Raw genomic sequence first — 19,172 nt, forward strand, 5'->3', positions numbered from 1 at the left:
GTCAGTGATCAGTGGTGTTCTGCAGGGATCAATGCTGGGACCCCTACTGTTGGTGATATTGATAAATTTGATGAAAAAGTTGAGGGTGGATAAGAAAATTTGCAGATAGCTCGAACAGTTGAAATTGGGAGCAGAGTGGATGGCTATCAAAGGATACTGCAGAATATTGAGCAGTTACATCATCTTTTTTTTCTGTCTCGTGGCCTGTCGTGGAAATGTAATTTTTTACCATGGTTGTTGGTGTGCAAGTAAGAATTTTCAGCATCTGGACATTGTACTTGTGTGACTGACAATAAACTCATATCTCAGACAGATAAGGTCAGAGAAGAGACAGATGGAGTTTAAGTGTGAGATGTAGTGCCTTAGTTTTCCAGGGATATTGGGAATTTGGTTCAGAGAAAGAGGGATGTGTACAATAGATAGAGAGAGCATGGAATAAATGAGGTGCTTGAGGAATATAAAGAGTGCAAAACAAATCTTAAGAAAGAAATTAGAAAGGTTAAAGGGAGATATGAGGCTGCTTTAGCAGGCAAGGTAAAAATAAATCCAAAGGCTTTCTTTAGGTACATTAAAAGTAAAAGAATAGTGAGGGATAAAATTAAACCCCTTGAGGATAAGGGGTAGGCTTTGTGAGGATACAGAAGAGATGGAGGAAATTTTAAATTTTAAATGATTTATTTTCTTCAGTATTCATTAAGGAAAAGAATATTGAGTCAGGTGAGGTAAAGAATACTAGTAGTGAGGTCATGGAAAATATACAGTTTAATGAGGAGGTAGTACTGTCTATTTTGAAGAGAATAAAAGTGGATAAATCTTTGTGTCCTGACAAGATATTCCCCAGGACCTTGAGGGAGGTCAGTGAAGAAATCGTGGGAGCTCTGACAGAAATATTTAAAATGTCATTAGCCGGGGGAGGTTCCGGAGGATTGCAGGGTAGCACATGTTGTTCCACTATTTTAAAAAGGCTCTAAAAGTAAACCGGGTAATTATAGGCCTGTGAGTCTGACGTTGGTGGTAGGCAAATTAATGGAGAGTGTTCTTAGCGATTGAATATACAATTATTTGGAGAGCCAGGGACTGATTAGGAGTAGTCAACATGTTTAACAAATCATATTGGTTTTTTTGAAGAGGTTAAGAAAAGGTTGATGAAGGGAAGGTTGTGAATATTGTCTATATAGACTTCAGTAAGTCCTTCGATAAGGATTAGATAGGAAGGTTCAATCATTAGGTTTTAATTTTGAAGTAGAGAAATGGATTCAACAATGATTGGATGGGATATGCCAGAGAGTAGTGGTGGAAAATTGTTTGTCAGCTTGGAGGCCGGTGACTAGTGGAGTGTCTCAGGCATTAGTACTGGGTCCATTGTTGTTTGTCATATGCAGTATATTAACGATAGTATGGTAAATTGGATTAGTAAGCATACAGATAATATTAAGATTAGTGGTGTTGTGGATAGCAAGGAAGCTTGCAGTGGGATATAGGTCAGTTGGAAGAGTGGGCTGAAGGATGGCAGATGGAGTTTAATACTAATGTGTGAGGTGCTACATTTTGGTAGGACTAATCAACAAAGGTTATATATGTTAAATGGTCGACAATTGAGGAGCGCAGTAGAACAAAAGGACTTAGGAATTCTGGTACATAATTCCCTGAAAGTGGAGTCACATGTTGATCGGGTGGTGAAGAAAGCTTTTGGTATGTTCGCCTTCATAAATCAGGGTATTGAGTAAGGAGTTGGGATGTCATGTTAAAGTTGTATCGGGCATTGGTAAGGTCAAATTTAGAATATTATGGGCAGTTTTGGTCACCAAATTATAGGAAGGACATCAACAAAATGGAGAGAGTACAGAGGAAGATTTACAAGAATGTTGTCTGGGTTTCAGGGTTTGAGATACAGGGAAAGGTTAAACAGGCTAGGACATTACTCCCTGGAGCATAGAAGATTGTGGGGTGATTTGATAGATGTATTTAAAATTATGAGGGGGACAGATAGAGTAAATGTGGATAGCTTTTTTTTTCCATTGAGAGTGGGGGAGATTCAAACAAGAGGACATGGATTGAGATTGAAGAAGGAAAAGTTTAGGAGAAACATGAGGGGAACATTTCTTCACTCAGAAGGTGGTGTGAGTGTGGAATGAGCTTCTGGCCAAAGTGGTAGATGCAGGCTTGATTTTAATATTTAAGGATAAGTTGGTTAGGTATATGGACGAGAGGGGTATGGAAGGTAATGAGCTGGGTGCGGGTCATTGGAACTTGATGGTAGTTTGGCATGGACTAGACGGGTCAAACTGGCCTGTTTGGTGCTGTAATTGTTTTATGGTTATATGGCAGGACTCTTAACATCATTGATGTACAAAGATTCTGTGCTAATCAACTTATCAACATATTCACAGATATCTTCAACATCTCACTCAGGCAGGGCATGGTACCAACCTGTTTCAAACAGGAGTCAATTGTACCGGTGCCCAAGAAGTGTGTGGTAACCTGCCTAAATGAATATCGACTAATGATACTCACATCAACAGTGATAAAGTACTTAGAAAGGGTGGTGATGAAGCATATCTGCTCCTGCCTGAGCGACGACATGGATCCATTCCAGTTTCCTATTCTAGCAATAGGTCTATGGCAGATGCCATTTCACTGGCTCTACACAAAGCCCTGGAACACCTGGACAGCGAAGATGCATACATAAAAACACTCTTTATCTACTACAATTCGGCATTTAGCACCATCATTCCCTCAAAATTGATTAGCAAACTCCAAGACTTGGGGGTCAACACCCCACTGTGTAATTGGATCATGGATTTCCTCACCTCCAGACCACAATTAGTAAGGACTGATAAGAATATCTCCTCCACATTCTCCATCAGTACTGGAGCACCACAGGGCTGTGTTCTTAGCCCCCTGCTCTACTTGCTTTACACCTATGACTGTACGACTTGGATCGATAACAACACCAAGTAAAATTTGCTGACAATACCACGGCAGTGGGTTGTTTAAAAAGAGATGATGAGTCAGCGTACAGGAGGGAGATTGAAAACTTGGCCGAGCGGTGGACCAACAGCAACCTTAAACTCAGCGACACCAAAATCAAGGAGCTGATTGTTGATTTTAGGAAAGGAAAACCAGATGTGTACAATCCAGTGATCACTGAGGGATCAGAAGTGGAGAAGGTGAGAAAATTTGGGAGTCACTATCTCAGAGGAACTTTCCTGGAGCCAACACACCAATGCCATCCTGAAGAAAGCACTTCAGCACTTCTACTTCCTCAGGAGTTTGTGGAGGTTTGGTATGACTTTGGAAACCCTGGCAAATTTCTACAGAATTGTGCTGACCAGCTGCATCATGGTCTGGTATGGGGACACCAATACCCCTGAGCATCAAGCCCTACAAAAGGTAGTGGACAGAGCCCAGGCAAAACCTCTTTCCACCATTGCCGTCAGAGGGCAGCAACAATCATCAAGGATCCACACCTCCCAGCACGTGCTCTATTCTCACTACTGCCATCAAGAAAGAGGTATAGGTGGCACAAGATTCGCACCAGCAGGTTCAGGTACAATGGTTACCTCTCTGCCATCAGACCCCTCAACAAAAAACTCAATCAAGGACTCTTACTTTTGCACTTTATTTTTTCTCCCCTTAATTGTTTATATTTGTTTATTTGTTTACATATGTACATTGTGTACAGTTTTTTTTTTGCTGCACTGCCCTTTAATGGTAATTCTTCCTGGCTCACAGGAAAAAGAATCTCAGGGTTGTATGTGATGTCATGTATGTTCTCTGAAATCTGAAAAAAAATCATAGCTCCCTGAAAATTGCCACACAAGTTGATAGCATTGTAAAGAAGGCGTGTGACATGTTTTACCTTCATTGGGCAGGGCACTGAGTCTAAGTGTAAGGTGTCATGTTGTAACTATATAAAGCTTTGGTTAGGTTGCCCTTGAATTATTCTGTGCAATTAAGCTCACCCCATGACAGGAAGGATGTGGACGCTTTGGAAAGGACATACCCTCTCTGCCTTAGAGGGTATGAGCTACAAGCAGTGCCTGGACAAACTCGGAAGTGACGGTGGTTGGCAGAGGACTGATAGAAATTTATAAAATTATAGATTGGGTAGAAAGTCAGAATCTTTCCCAGGGTAAATATATCTCGAGGTCATGAATTTCAGGGGAGAGTTTAAAGGAGATGTGTGGTGTAAGCTTTTACGCAGAGAGAGCCTGAATCGGGCTCCCAGAGGTAGTGGTGAAAATAAACATATTAGTTGCATTTAAGAGACTTCCAGATGGACAGATGAGTATTCAGGGAATTGAGGGATATGGACCACAGACAGGCAGAGGAGAGTTCACTTAATTTGGCATCATGTTCAGCGCGGACATCGTGGAGGATGGAGTTGTTCCTGTGTTGTATTGTTCTTTGGCTATGGATCATGGTTCCATTAGAAAGAGTGTGCAAGGCATGGGTGCAGGAAGTTAGAGGGTGCTGAGTGGTGCCTGAAGAGCAAATAATTTGCAGGGGAGAGTGCTACATTAGAACAGTGAAGCCAGGGATGATTTGAAAACACATTTGGATCATCTCAATGTTCCCAGAAATAATACAATAATAACTCAAAGGTCAAATTAACTATGATTTATATTCCAGTACTTTATCCCTTGAATAGTATTATCTCTAGAAACAATCCCAGTTCTTTTCTTGAAGGAACTGAGCAACAACCTACATCAGGGGTGTCAAACTCAAATTCACAGAGGGCCAAAATTAAAAACTTGGACTAAGTCAAGGGCCGAACTAAATATTTATTGAAAATTTTCAACAACATCTGCATGTTTTCTCTTCTTTCAACATATGTAATGTTAAACTTTTTCTTATTAAAATAAAGGTTTAATAATAGTTTTGGATAAACTCTTTCCAGAAGCATTAACAAATGAGAAATAAAATATTCAATAAATAATATTTCTCTATTGAGGATTTGTCAAATGTTGCTAGTGTGCTGTCGAATAGTAAAATCTGAGGGCTATTGAGAATGTGGGAGAATAACATGATTCCTGAAACAATCAAATGGGTGACTGATTGTGGGCATGAACTCTAGCAGGGTTATTTGCCATGCCCTTTTTCCATTGGTACAGATATCCTTTGATTTACACACTTTTCAAGTTTTATGCCTAATGAGCTTGTATCCAGGTGCAGGACCATTTTTAACCAGGAATATATTGATCACTGTGACATGAAACTATTGGAAGATCATTTTATCCTGAGATTAAAGTTCATAATCCTTACTCAGGCCTGTGTGCGGGAGGGCGGGGTTTGTGGGCGATCGGGTTGGACAATGACAGTGCGGGGGCATCGGCTCTCGCTGCAGGGCGGCATCTCGGCAGATCAGTGGCCCCGTCACCATGAGTTGTGGGTCGGCCTGCAGCAGGGAGGGGGAGTGGGCAACGATCCTGGCGAGGTCAAGCCTGAGGCCTCCGGTTCTGGGCGCTGGGAAGCGGCTTTGGCTTCCCCTGACACCGGCCAGGCCCCAAAACCAGAGTCCACGGTGAGACCCTGCAACGTAAACAGAGGAGGTGGGGCCGATTAGTGGGCTGACGCCAATGCATTCTGGGATTTGTTGTATTACTGTGCATGCGCTATACTGGCGCGGCGGCCACGGGCCACCTCTAATACATTTTTGAAATGATCTTGCGGGCCAAATATAATTATATCACGGGCCAAATTTGGCCCGCGAGCCAGAGTTTGACATGTGTGACCTACATCAATGCCTTTTCCCAAAGTCAGTATTCTGGAAACACTCCAGCTCCTGGCATCCAGTCGGGATCAGGATGTTGTACTATGGATTGTGGAGGGCCATGTAGCCTCTCTTTCTTGGGGAGAAGGCAGGTAGGTGGAGTTAGGTCATAAATTAGATCAGCCATGATCTTATTGAATGGCGGAGCAGGCTCGGTGGGCCATTTTTGGCCGCCTCCTGATCCTACTTCCTATGTTCCTATGAAGCTGGTAGGAGTTGTGGGTTGTGAGGATAATGTGGCCTCTGTCTAGAATCTGGTGGGAAAGTGGATTGAGGAGAGTTATATGACCTCTCTGGCTGGACCCTAGTTGGAAGCCACTTCAGCTAGGGTTAGATCTGCCCACAGGTGAAGATGATGCATGATTTGTCCTTGCGGGTCACATGGACGGGTCTTGCATTGAAAAAGCCGGCATGTGCAGTCTCTGCTCTTTCTCTCTCTCTCTCTCTCTCTCTTCTCTGTCTCTCTCCCTCTCTCTTTCTCTCTCTCTCTCTCTCTCTCTCTTTCTCTTTGTTTGCTGCTGCTGCTTGGAAACCATCACTGAACTCCAGGCTGTGGGGTATGAGCAGCTATGGAGGGTTGAATGCAATGGGCCCACCCCGGATCCTGAGCAGTAGGCAAAACTGGAGACCAGTTTCATTTCATATACTTGTTTGTTGCAATTAATTTACTGCTTGTTAATGTGCTAATGATGGAGAGAGCTGATAGTTCTTTCTTTGGCTTGGCTTCGCGGATGAAGATTTATGGAGGGGTATGTCCACGTCAGCTGCAGGCTCGTTGGTCACTGACAAGTCCGATGCGGGACAGGCAGGCACGGTTGCAGCGGTTGCAAGGGAAAATTGGTTGGTTGGGGTTGGGTGTTGGGTTTTAGCTCCTTTCTCTTTTGTCAGTGAGGTGGGCTCTGCAGTCTTCTTCAAAGGAGGTTGCTGCCCGCCGAACTGTGAGGCGCCAAGATGCACGGTTGGAGGCGAGATCAGCCCACTGGCGGTGGTCAATGTGGCAGGCACCAAGAGATTTCTTCAAGCAGTCCTTGTATCTCTTCTTTGGTGCACCTCTGTCTCGGTGGCCAGTGGAAAGCTCGCCATAGAACACGATCTTGGGAAGGCGATGGTCCTCCATTCTGGAGACGTGACCCACCCAGTGCAGTTGAGTCTTCAGCAGCGTGGATTCGATGCTTGCAGACTCTGCCAGCTCGAGTACTTCGATGTTGGTGATGAAGTCATTCCAATGAATGTTGAGGTTGGAGCGGAGACAGCGCTGATGGAAGCGTTCTAGGAGCCGTAGTTGATGCCGGTAGAGGACCCATGATTCGGAGCCGAACAGGAGTGTGGGTATGACAACGGCTCTGTACATGCTGATCTTTGTGTGTATTGTGTATTTAACTCTCGCATTACCAATCGGGAGATGAGAATGTTTATCAGTGATTTATTTGCACCTGTATTTGTGTGTTATTGCTGTGTATTGGTTTGTTAGTTGTGACCATTGCTGAACTCCAGGCTGTGAGCCCTGGGCAGCACTGGAGGGCCGGCCCTATAAGCCCATCCTGGATCCTGAGCAGCGGCAACACTGCAGATCAGATTCATGTATATGTACTCATTAGTTACATGGTATACTGTGCCTGTGGGTGGTGGGTGCTGAAGAAGTTAAACCATCATTTCTGAGTATACTGTGCCTATGTTCTGTTTACGTTAGTCTAAATGAGTGGGTGTTCTTTTGTGAATTCCCCTGTGTGTAAATAAAGCCCACTGTTTGTTGAAAACATGTCCAGCCTTGATTATCTTCAAACCCATCGAACCTATTTGTGAACACAACAGATGTACTCAAGTTAGAGAGCTAAGCCTGGTCTAAGTGGAATAAGCTGTCCAGCATATTGCTACCTGATTGGTTTATCGATTTATGTTGTGACACGGATGAAACTGCTCTATCTTCCAATCACTCCTGAGTGAATATGCCCATGGGTAATTTAACGTGGACATCCCCTCCATGACTGTCTTCTCCACCTAATCAAATGCTGTCAGTGAATGGGTGAATATTTCACTGCCCTTTTTTTTTAAACTTTATTTATTCGTTCAAAATACAGATAATAAGTAACATATATAACAATAAACAAAGCATGAATGTTATATTTTATATGTATTAAAAAAAGAAAGAAAAAAAGGAAAGAACCCCCCCCTCTCTTTCAGCCAACTCTCCTAAGGAGAGCCATAAAGAAAAAAGAAAAAAATAAAGAAAAGTAAAGCATGCATATTAAAATCTAGTCAATATAAATCAAAATGTAAATATTCTGAATATAACAACCACCTATTAATAAAAAAAACTATAATTATCCGCAAAACATGTCTTTTTTTCCATTATTAAACAATATTTCATCTCATTATGTCAAAAGTCTCAAATTTAATCATTTCAGGTAAAATCAAATCTCTACCAAACACATGTTTTACCAAAGATCGAACTTGATAAAAATATGCTTACGCTTAATCAGACTGTTTAAACCCCGAACATTAAAAGTAGCTAACTTTAACTTTGACATATCCACTAATATTACTAAAAACTAATAATATCAATATATAAAGACTCAAATCAATGTAAATAGGCCCTCCAATAGGAGAAAAATAAACCACAAATTAAAGTCTAAATAAAATGAAAATAAAAAAAAGATAAAAAAGAAACCCCCCCCCAAAAAAAAACTACCAAAAGGTAGTAATCCCTAAACAAAAGTTGGGTGTGGATCACCCACCAGTGGCTGATGACTAGTAGAACATAGAGCAAATTTCTCCGTCCCCAGCCAAACAAAGAATAACAACAAGATACCATAATGACATAAAAATAAAATAAAAATAAAAAAGTTCTTCTATTCATCCAAGAAATTCCAGACTCGGCGATACCATTTCAAGGAAACGGACTCTTTCCATGCCCATTTCTCCCATTTCTGCCGTTTCTTCCATTTCCAGAACAACCAGATTTTTCTTTAGGAGACAATGGTGGGCTACGTCTTTGTCTTCTTACATCTGGCAACGAATCAGCAAAACTCATTGCCTCACACTCATTCTCAAAAAACCGAGATCGAAAGTCTCCACAAAACACCTTCAACACTGCCGGATAGCGAAAAGTAGACTTATAACCTTTACGCCACAAAGCTTCTTTAACTGGATTAAATCGACGCCGATGCTAAATAACCTCTTGACTCAAATCAGGATAGAAAAAAACTCTACTATTCTGAATCATTAACGGAACTTGTCGTTGTCTCACGTTTTGCACTGCTAAACGAAGTATCGTTTCTCTGTCCAAATAATTCAAACATCGAATTATCACGGGTCTCGGTGGTTGACCAGGCAGAGGTCTTCTTCTTAAGGCTCTATGAGCTCTTTCCAATACCAGACCTCCAGAGAAAAATTCCTGCCCCAGTATTTGTGGAATCCATTCGGTAAAAAAACGAAGAGGATCTTGTTCTTCCATACCTTCTAGCAAACCAACAATCTTCACATTATTCGTTCTACTTTGATTCTCCAAATAATCTACTTTCCTCTCTAACTCCCTCTCATGTTCTCACAATTCTTTAACGGATTTTTCCACCTCCAACACTTTTTCTGTATTAGAAGCCACTTGTTGTTGACATTTCAAAAAGGCAGCCTGAAATTGTTTAAAATCCTCACAAGATGCTTCCACACGTATTTTAACTGTATCCAGTTCCAAACTGAGCCTCTGAGACATTTCATTTAGCATAGGCTGAATGATAAGGCTTAGCTGTTTACATTGTAATTCAGAAAAGCTCAGCCCTGCTTTCTCTAACGTAGTGGCAGAACCAGGTAACTGCAGCTCCTGCAGTTTAACAGTTTTACTGCGGGTCTGGACTCCCAGCGACGGCACCCCGACTTCCTCAAGGGACCGACGCTGTTCTCTCCCTGCAACCCGTTGTTGCCTCAAAAACTCACAAAAAAGACCAAAATATTCAGATTGGAGTATATCCTGGGGTATTTCAAGCAATGGAGTCGTCTTCTTGCGTGCCCCCTCCGTTAAAGTCAGCAGGCTCCCAGAATTAGGATCCACATCAGGGACACACACACCTTCCTCCTGAGAACAGGTAATTCCAGCGATATCCTTCTCCTGGTGAGTAGTAGTCGTCATTTTTTCAGCTCCCACAGGCAATCTCTGTGGTTTAGGCTTGAAAGAAAGCAAACCTGAAGTTGTAGCAGACTGTTTAGGCTCTAAATCTTCAACACTCCAAAAATGTAGTTTCTTCTGTACTTGAGGTTTAATCTTTTTACCATTAATAGCCATAACAATTCCTTGATACTTTAAACTAAGTTTTAAAAAAATTAAAACTGAAAACAAAGAGTTAAAAATGGGTTCTTAAAAGTCTGGCCATCTATTAGTTCAACCTGTCAATCTACAAGCTTAATTTTACTCTTCACTATTTAAATCATAGTTTTTCTAGTTTTAAAACACATTATATTTTGAAATATTTAACTGAAGAAATTATAATCTATGGGCATAAATCTGGATTTAATGACCAGAGCATTCCTCAATGCAGGGCATTTTGCATCAAGGGCAGTGAAATAGGGGGCGTGGCAAGATGGCGTAAAGTCTAGACCCATCCAGCGCAGCTGGATCTTCAGCAGCGTGGACTCGATGCTGTCGACCTCTGCCATCTCGAGTACTTCGACGTTAGGGGTGTAAGCGTTCCAATGGATGTTGAGGATGGAGCGGAGACAACGCTGGTGGAAGCGTTCTAGGAGCCGTAGGTGGTGCCGGTAGAGGACCCATGATTCAGAGCCGAACAGGAGTGTGGGTATGACAACGGCTCTGTATACGCTTATCTTTGTGAGGTTTTTCAGTTGGTTGTTTTTCCAGACTCTTTTGTGTAGTCTTCCAAAGGCGCTATTTGCCTTGGCGAGTCTGTTGTCTATCTCATTGTCGATCCTTGCATCTGATGAAATGGTGCAGCCGAGATAGGTAAACTGGTTGACCGTTTTGAGTTTTGTGTGCCCGATGGAGATGTGGGGGGGCTGGTAGTCATGGTGGGGAGCTGGCTGATGGAGGACCTCAGTTTTCTTCAGGCTGACTTCCAGGCCAAACATTTTGGCAGTTTCCGCAAAGCAGGACGTCAAGCGCTGAAGAGCTGGCTCTGAATGGGCAACTAAAGCGGCATCATCTGCAAAGAGTAGTTCACGGACAAGTTTCTCTTGTGTCTTGGTGTGAGCTTGCAGGCGCCTCAGATTGAAGAGACTGCCATCCGTGCGGTACCGGATGTAAACAGCGTCTTCATTGTTGGGGTCTTTCATGGCTTGGTTCAGCATCATGCTGAAGAAGATTGAAAAGAGGGTTGGTGCGAGAACACAGCTTTGCTTCACGCCATTTTAATGGAGAAGGGTTCAGAGAGCTCATTGCTGTATCTGACCCGACCTTGTTGGTTTTCGTGCAGTTGGATAATCATGTTGAGGAACTTTGGGGGACATCCGATGCGCTCTAGTATTTGCCAAAGCCCTTTCCTGCTCATGGTGTCGAAGGCTTTGGTGAGGTCAACAAAGGTGATGTAGAGTCCTTTGTTTTGTTCTCTGCACTTTTCTTGGAGCTGTCTGAGGGCAAAGACCATGTCAATGGTTCCTCTGTTTGCGCGAAAGCCGCACTGTGATTCTGGGAGAATATTCTCGGCGACACTAGGTATTATTCTATTTAGTAGAATCCTAGCGAAGATTTTGCCTGCAATGGAGAGCAACGTGATTCCCCTGTAGTTTGAGCAGTCTGATTTCTCGCCTTTGTTTTTGTACAGGGTGATGATGGTGGCATCACGAAGATCCTGAGGCAGTTTACCTTGGTCCCAACAAAGCTTGAAAAACTCATGCAGTTTGGCATGCAGAGTTTTGCCGCCAGCCTTCCAGACTTCTGGGGGGATTCCATCCATACCTGCTGCTTTGCCACTTTTCAGTTGTTCGATTGCCTTATATGTCTCATCCAGGGTGGGAACCTCATCCAGCTCTAGCCTTAGAGGCTGTTGAGGGAGCTGGAGCAGGGCGGAATCTTGGACTGAGCGGTTGGCACTGAAAAGAGATTGGAAGTGTTCTGACCATCGGTTGAGGATGGAGATCTTGTCGCTGAGGAGGACTTTGCCGTCTGAGCTGCGCAGCGGGCTTTGGACTTGGGGTGAGGGGCCGTACACAGCCTTTAAAGCCTCGTAGAAACCCCTGAAGTCGCCAATGTCCGCGCTGAGCTGTGTTCGTTTGGCGAGGCTAGTCCACCACTCATTTTGGATCTCCCGGAGTTTGCGCTGAAGATGGCTGCATGCGCGACGGAAGGCTTGTTTCTTCTCTGGACAGGACGGCTTTGTAAGGTGAGCCTGGTGGGCAGCTCGCTTCTTTGCCAGCAGCTCCTGGATTTCCTGGCTGTTTTCGTCAAACCAGTCCTTGTTTTTCCTGGAGGAGAAGCCCAGTACCTCTTCAGTGGATTGCAGTATGGTAGTCTTCAACTGATCCCAGAGGGTTTCAGGGGACGGGTCCGTGAGGCGGGTTGCAACGTCGAGCTTTGCTTTGAGGTTTGCCTGGAAGTTTCCTCTCGCTTCGTCTGACTGCAGGTTTCCAACATTGAACCTCTTTCTGGGGGCTTTATTGTTCCTGGGCTTTGGCTTGAAGTGAAGGTTGAGCTTGCAGCGAACCAGCCGGTGGTCAGTGTGGCATTCCGCGCTAGGCATGACCCTGGTGTGGAGCACATCTTGTTTGTCACTTTCTCGCACCAGGATGCAGTCCAGGAGGTGCCAGTGTTTGGATCGGGGATGCATCCAGGTGGTCTTAAGGCTGTCCCTCTGCTGAAAAAGGGTGTTTGTAATGACAAGTCGCTGTTCTGCGCAGAGCTCCAAAAGGAGGCGCCCATTGTCGTTGCACTTGCCGACGCCATGCTTGCCCAGGATTCCTGGCCAGGTTTCTGAGTCTTTGCCGACACGAGCGTTGAAGTCGCCCAAGTCGTTCCTTGATGTACAGACATTAAAAAGAACTATGTTCCTTGATGTACAATTTTTAAAAACTCCTGTAATATAAATTGCATTTAATACAGCTTATTTTTACCATTCTGCACTTTCTTCACCTTTAGAGGGAGATAATCTCTAAATTGGAAAATTGCCTAATGACACATAAAATATACGGTCATAAAACAATGAAGTCTGAAGGAATGGTAAGTGTTAGGCAATTTGATCGTTGACCTTGAAGTGAGGGCACGTGCGTATACAGTGAACTAAACCAAAGAATTTAAAGTCAAATTTGACTTGTCTGCCAGGATCCTAACATTTAATTCAATAAAATGTCAGAAGCGCCCACCCTGAAGAACCTGTCAATGACCACCTTTTGAAGAAGCAGCATTGAGATTAAAATCGATGGCGCTTAAATGACAGGACAAACTCACTGACCGCATTGAGTTTCAGATTGCTTACAGATCACCCTGTGCCCACACACTCTTCTCCCCACAGGGATTGTTTCCTCCTCCCCCCCCCCACCCCCCCGCTCCCCCAAGGTTCAGCTGTGTCTCAACAGAACTAAAGGACCACCAGATCACACCTTTGCCACCATTCCTATGACAGCGCTTTAATGATGGTGGAGTGGTTACCCTTCACTGAACAGCTGCCTAATTATGACGATTTGGACCTTGCAATGGAACAGTCAGTTAGTGTCAATGATTGCTCATTTGATTATGCATCAGGGATGGCAGGGTTTTTGGTGAGGTGGGGGAGGGGTGTTGCTAGGTCACATGGACTGCAGCGCTCCTTCAGCAGTCACATGGACTGCAGCGCTCCTTCAGCGGATCACATGGACTGCAGCGCTCCTTCAGCAGGTGACATGTACTGCAGCGCTCCTTCAGCGGATCACATGGACTGCAGAGCTCCTTCAGCGGATCACAATGACTGCAGCGTTCCTTCAGCAGGTCACATGGACTGCAGCACTCCTTCAGCTCAGGGATTGTGCTAAGCCTGTAATATCCAATGCCAGCAGCACTTTGAGAATTATTTCGCCTGTCTTAGTTTCTAAAGTTCATCTGCAGCCGAAGAAGTGGAAGATTAGAATGAATAAGATCAGCCATAACTTTCTGCTGAATTTCCAGTCAATTGTCGTTTGCTTAATTAATACTGTCTCCTTAAAATGGTGTTAGAGCAGAGATTTGGGGCAAGAAATGACTGGGCATGAAGGAAATGTTGGAGTTGGATTTGCTGGGAATGCAATACCAGGGGTAAAGGAGAAACTTGCTTTGGAGAAGAAACCCTGATGGGGGAAATAACTATACCAAATAAGCAGCCATCCCAGAAACAGGGCTCAAAACTAAACATAACTGGAGAGTCTGATGTGATAAGCAAAAGGATGGGAGTTAATCCAGTCCCTAACAATCTTCTCCAATTAATTTCCCTATCTCTAATGTAAGGCTCACTGGCCTATAATCACCTGGTCTGAAAGAGGGGGACAACATTGTGTGCTTGCCAGTCCTCAGGAACCTTGTTTGTGGCTCAAGAAGATCTCAGTTGATGCCCCAGCAATCTTCTTTCTTGCTTCTCCAAATAATCTGGAATAGATCACATCAAACCCTGGGGAATTATTCATATTAATATTCTTCAAGGCCTCCAGCACCTCTTCCTTCTTAATAGTTGGCTGAAGTTGACCGATGAAGTACAATCAATCTGCAATATCTACACTTTTTATCTTGGAATGTGCAACATGAAGAAAATATTGGACAATTTGAAAAAGAATATTAAATTAATAAATAAATTAACTCTTAAATGTTGTTTTAAAACTGTCTATTAGTTAAAATCACACAATAAAGTAAGCATACTAGGTTAGTGCAGTCTGTCTAGTTTAGATACTCAGTTATAGGTATCCTCAGAAGCCAGGCTTTCCTAACTACTTCAAAGCTTTGAACATAAGAACATAAGAAATAGGGGCAGAAGTAGGCAATTGAGCCGGTTTGGACTCAGCTCCACTTATCTGCCTGTTCCCAGTAACCTTTAATTCTATTATCCAAAAATATGTTTCTTAAATACATTCAATGAGTGAGCCTCTACTGCTTCCTTGGGCAGAAAATTCCAGATTCACTACTCTCTGGGAGAAGTGGTTTCTCCTTAATTCTGTCTTAAATCTTCTTCCCTAAATGTAAAGGCTATGATCCCTAGTTCTCAATTCACCAGCTCGTGGAAACACTCTCCCTTTTTCTATCTTATCTATATTGTTTATAATTTTATGGTCTCTATAAGATCATTCATCATCATCTAAACTCCAGTGAGTTCAATCCCAGGATACTCATTCACTCCTCATAAACTAATACCCTCATCTCTGGAGTCAACCTGTTGAACCTCCTCTGCACTGCCTCCAAAGCCAGTATATCTTTTATGAAATAAGGAGACCAGAACTGCATGCAGGACTCCAGATGTGGCCTCACCAGGACCCAGTAGAGTTACAGCAGAGCATCCCTGCTCTTAAATTCAATTCCTTTAGCAATGAAAGCTGATATCCCATTTTCTTTCTTGATTACCTGCTGCACCTGCAAATTTGATTCCTGCACAAGCACTCCAAGGTCATGCTGCAATCTTTCACCATTTAGTCTGATCTATTTTTTTTTCATTTCCAAAGTAGATGATCTCATATTTTACAACCTTGCACTCAGTTGCCAGACCCTTGTTCCAGCATCAAGTGATCTGAAGATTCTCTGTGTCCTCTGCACAATTTGCTTTGCCCCTCAATTTAGTGTCATCAGCAAACTTAGATACACAACATATCTTCTCCAAAACATTCATGAATATTGTCAATAGCTGTGGGCTTATCACTGATCCCTGCAGCACTCCACTAACTTCACATTGCTAACAATCTTCAGCGGTCTCCAGTATATTACTTCCAACTCTGTGCATCATTATATTATGAAGAAGTATTTTGTATGGTATCTTAATGAACCTGTTCCATGCACAACATCCACTGCTCCCCTCTATCTACTGTATTCATATATCCTCAAAGAACACCAGTAAATTTGTCTATCACCTTTTCACAAGCAGTGGCATTACATTTGCTGTCTTCCAATCTGGAAGGGACTTGTCCAGAGCACAGAGAATTTTGGTGAATTAGCAGAAATTCATCTGATATAACCTCTGCCACTTTTTCCAGTACTCTGGGATACATTTGATTGGGACCAGGAACTTAACAAACTTTCGGCCCATTAGTTTGCTCAGCCACACCTCTTTAGTGATGGTTGAAGTACTCACCTCCCATCACCTCCTTAACACCACTCTTTGGCATGTTATCTGTGTCTTCCATTGTGAAGGCTGACACAATGTAATTGTTCAGGTCCTCAGCTGTTTCTACGTGACCACTTCTTATCTTCTAAGGCGCTTCTGTTTACTTTAGCATTTGTTTCTGTTTTATATATTTATAAAACCATTTGCTGTCTGCTTGTATATTTTGTGCTAATTTACTCTCATAATCTATATTTATTTCTTTATTGATTTCTTCAATTTTTTCACTGCTTTTTAAAATTTTCCTGATTTTCTAGTTTTCCACTCCTCTTGGCTATTTTAAGTACAGTACATTAGCCTTTAATTTGAAACTTTCTTACGTTATCTGCAGCTGGCTTACCATTTCTTTGTTAATTGGAATATTCTTTTGTTGAACACTGAAAAAAATCTCTTTGTATGTTCTCACTGCTCCTCAACTGTCCCACCATGTAGCCTGTGCTCCCAATTTATATTAGCCAACTCCTCCCTCATCCCATTATAGTCTCCTTTGTTTTGGAATAATACACTTGTTTTGGATCTTACATTCCATGTTCCACCTGCACTAGAAGTTCAATCATTCTCTCTTTCCAAGAGGATCACTAACTATAAGATCAAACATTTTACCTGTCTCATTACGAAGGACCAGATCTAACATAACATGCTCCCCTCTAGGTCTCGTTACATGCTGCACAAGAAAACTATCACAGATGCATTTGATGAACTCCTCCAAGAAGCTGACTTGACTGACTTGATTTGGCCATCTTCTTTGGCTTGGCTTCGCGGACGAAGATTTATGGATTTGGCCATAAATTCCCCATAACAACAGCTGTTCCATTCTTACATGAGTCAATTAAATTTTTGTTTATCGTCTGTGCCAGGGCTGCAGACTTCTCCAACCAGTGAACTTTTCTCCTTATTATTCTTAATCTCCACCCAGATTGATTCTGCATTTTACTCCTTAGGGCCTATATTATCTCTCACTATCACGATGATCTCATCCTGTAAATTGGGTGGCACAGACTCATGGGTCAAAATGGCCTGTTACCGTGCTTTATGTCTAAATTTAAAAAAAAATGATCACCACCCTTGCCTTCCTGCCTATCCTTCCAAATTACCCCTGGACAATTAATTCCTAGTCATTTCCAACCTCCAACATTTTTTTTTGTAATGAAAATTTATTTTGAATAGCTGGGAGGTTGTTAGCTGTTGGGATTTTATCTCTGAATGTTTTGAAATGCATTGAAATACCATCATTTGAGCTGCTTGTGCTTTTTGATAGAATCAGCCATTTTACTAACTTTCTTGAGATAATGCATCTCTAATCCACTTCCATGGGCAATTAATTTTATTTCAACTGTATCTACAGGTGAATCTTGTGAAAAAAGATCCTAATTTTATTTTCCAGGTAAATGGAAAGGGAATTCAATTAAATCATTACCCACAATCAGAAATAATGAAACTAAAAAGAAATGTGAGTAGGGAAACAGATTTCTCATCAGGAATTCTCTCAATACTTTTGTAAAGTTTGTTTTAGACATACAGCATGGCAACAGGCCATTTCAGCCCATGAGTTCGTGCCGCCCAATTTACACTGCATTAACCTACATCCCCAGTACGTTTTGAACAGTGGAAGGAAACTGGAGCTCCCGGGAAAAACCCATGCAGATATGGGGAGAATGTCCAAACTCCTTACAGACAGTGCAGGATTCGAACCCTGATCGCTCACGCTATAAAGGCGTTGCGTTAACCACTATGCCAACCATGCCACCCAGTTTCTTAAGATGTTTGTGAAAATTTGGTTGTTGTCACATCTAACAGCTGGTTACTGTTTGTCTATTTGCTCTGCTTGTTTGCAGATCACAAGTTTATTTTCTATTGGCAAATTCAACTATTCAAAATCCGTGGACTTTTTCCATAGAATGTTAGATATGTTGTCAAAGCATAAGTGTCTGGGAGCAATGGCCTGCCCTTTATTACTATTCATTACTACTTGAATAATATCAGGTGTTCAGGCCCAAGCCTAGAATGTCGGTCACCCTTTGCTTCCTCAGGATGCAGTGCGACCAGCTGAGTTTCTCCTACACATTTGTATAGGATTTAACAGTTGTCTTCTAAAATAAATAGGGCCCCACGGTTAGCATAGCAGTTAGCACAACGTTGTTACAATGCTAGCAACGAGGACCAGGGTTTGAATCAGTCACTGTCTGTAAGGTGTTTGCTCATTCTACTGTTTCTGTGTGGATTTCCTCTGGGGGCTCCGGTTTCCTCCCACCCTTCAAAAATGTACCCGGGGTTGCAAGTCAATTGAGTATAATTGGGATTGTGGGCTGAAAGGGCCTTCTACCGTGCTGTATGTCAAAATTTAATTAAAAAATTAAAAAATTAATAAAGGGAGGCTTATTTGAAATATTTTATACCTTTCAATACTTGATTTATCAGTCAGCATGTAAAAATGCAGACTGAAATATGAAACATATCAAATATATAACTCATGCCATCAACTGTTTACAAAGCAGAAAAAACAAAATTGAAATCACATAGAAAATCGAACACAATAGTAATGTAGCTAATACTTGCATCATTTTTGGAGATATTGTGAACCTTGTCGGTGTACGTAGTGGCACACCTGGTGTTAGATAGGCTACATTTTGTATATCAAGACGGCAATGAATTTATAAAAGGACATTAAAACTCACCTTCCTCAGTAACTGAATGTACCTGGCAGCATGCCTAGGAACAAGAGAACAAGGTTAAGCAATGTACCATGGAATTACTGGCTAATGAAAATCAAGGAGGTACATTAATTCTTCCTCTTTAACAATATTCAAAACAGGAGGAAAGTTAATGATCAATTTGCATTGTTCAATAACAAAAGACTAAGACTAGTGGAATGTTCTCACCATAATTTCTAAAGGCTCAAACAAATCTCTAGGTATAAATTGTATTTTATATTCAAATATTGTCAATTTAAAGAGTGAATGGTTTAATAAATGATAACCAGTGAGTGAGTAGTCCTTCTAAGCTGAATAAATGGTTGATTTATATGTTTGCCATTGTTATGTGTCTGTGTTACTTGGGAGGCTTCTTAAATAACTTTGAGATGCAAGATTCAAATAACAGAAGAGACTTTACTTTCTGATTTATTCCATCATCTCAGGAAACTGCACACA

General features: G+C 42.2%; 1 long non-coding RNA gene across 1 annotated transcript; it reads right to left on the reverse strand.

Moving 5' to 3' along the window:
• Positions 1-8,373: 8,373 nt before the first annotated feature.
• LOC138737736 (uncharacterized) lies at positions 8,374-18,766 on the reverse strand. Its single transcript, XR_011341183.1, has 3 exons — positions 18,699-18,766; positions 14,192-14,309; positions 8,374-8,782 (listed from the first exon to the last, which is right to left on the reverse strand). It is a non-coding gene; the product is annotated as an uncharacterized lncRNA (long non-coding RNA).
• Between the last annotated feature and the right edge of the window lie 406 nt (positions 18,767-19,172).

This window comes from Narcine bancroftii, chromosome 6 (assembly GCF_036971445.1).
Source record: "Narcine bancroftii isolate sNarBan1 chromosome 6, sNarBan1.hap1, whole genome shotgun sequence".
Taxonomy (NCBI): Eukaryota; Metazoa; Chordata; class Chondrichthyes; order Torpediniformes; family Narcinidae; genus Narcine; species Narcine bancroftii.